Consider the following 1,582-nt stretch of genomic DNA (forward strand, 5'->3'; position numbering starts at 1 on the left):
TGCATTCACAAAACTGATTCGCTCTGCGGCAAATAAGTCGATTCCTCAAATCAACGCAAGTCTTCAAAAGTTTTCCCGAGTTGGTGGAACAAAGATCTTGGTCATATGCGTAAAAAAACGAAGAATACTGGAATACTCAATGTCTGAATATAATCTGAATAATTATAAAAAAGCAAACGCCCTCTTTAAAAGAGATGTAAAAACAGCTAAAAGGAAAAGTTTTGAAGTATTCACGTCCAAAATCTCTCCTTCGTCAACTACCAAAAAGGAAGAAATGATTGCTAGGCGACTTTCATGGTTTGCTACAAAAAAATAATTTTATAAGTCACAACCAAACGGCTTTCAAACATCAGCACAATACAATGGATTCACTTATTCAACTCCAACACTATGTATCTGACACTCTCTCCTCCAAAAATCATGCCACTATCCTGGTCACTGATTTCGAGAGAGCTTTTTATCGCATAGGAATTCATGCTGTGCTAAGCCAATTAGCAGCTTGGAAGACAGGTCCAAAAGTTCTTAGAATAGTAAAAGCTTTTATGATCCTAAGAAAATTTCAGGTTCGCATAAACAATGTTCTTTCTAGTTTGCATCGTCTCAAAAATGGTATACCGCAAGGCTCGCCACTATCGGTGATGCTTTTTATTATAGCTTTTGATAAATTAACACAGATATGCCTTAATACTAAAGGCATTAAACTTACTATGAACGCGGACGACGCTATTATTTTTTGCATTATAAAAGATCCCCAAACTGCTAACAATATTTTCAAGAAAATACTAACAGAGTTTAAGAAATGGGGCATGAAATCTGGTGCAACAATTTCGACTACGGTTTACCTATTTTTGGATGGTGCGCAAACTCTAATTTGAAACTTTTGGAACCTCCTTATCATGCAGCGAGCCGTCGAAGTATAAACGCTTTCCCTACATCACCTATCAATTGTATAAATCTTGGCGGAATGTGGCCTACCAACAATAAAGGAAAGGGTATATGAACGAACGATGCAACTAATTCCAAAACTGATATACTCTCCAAATGCCAGCTTACATAAAACCGTAATTTACGCGTCACGACATAAACGGGACTTCAGGCTAAAATCCACTTTACGCCGTTGTATCAAATACGGAAAAGACTTAAACATATATCCGCCCCCAAAGTACAAGAGGGTCAACAAACAGTGGTTGTTAAAAAAAGAAACTATCAACATGTTCCTGCACATATTCAAAAAGAGAAACACCAGTAATTTAATGTTTCAGAAACTATTCTTAGAGTTAATGAAAACCTATGAAGAAAACAATTGGACTGCAATTTACACAGACGGGTCCAAAGCGATAAACACGCGTTTGCTCTCACCAAACCAAATGGAGAAGTTATTACAGGCGGGATTCTTCCTTGTTACTCGTCGATATTTACAGCCGAGGCTTTTGCCGTTTTCAAAGCACTAGAATATGCGATACATAGCAAAGGCAAATTTGTTATTTGCTCGGACAGCTTTTCTTGTCTATCTGCTGTTTGTAACATCCGCAACACTGCCTCACTTATCTCGAATATTCGTGACCTGTGCGTTAAATACAGT

Source organism: Bactrocera latifrons, unplaced genomic scaffold (genome assembly GCF_001853355.1).
Source record: "Bactrocera latifrons isolate USDA-ARS-PBARC rearing strain unplaced genomic scaffold, ASM185335v1 scaffold_234, whole genome shotgun sequence".
In the NCBI taxonomy this organism is placed as follows: Eukaryota; Metazoa; Arthropoda; class Insecta; order Diptera; family Tephritidae; genus Bactrocera; species Bactrocera latifrons.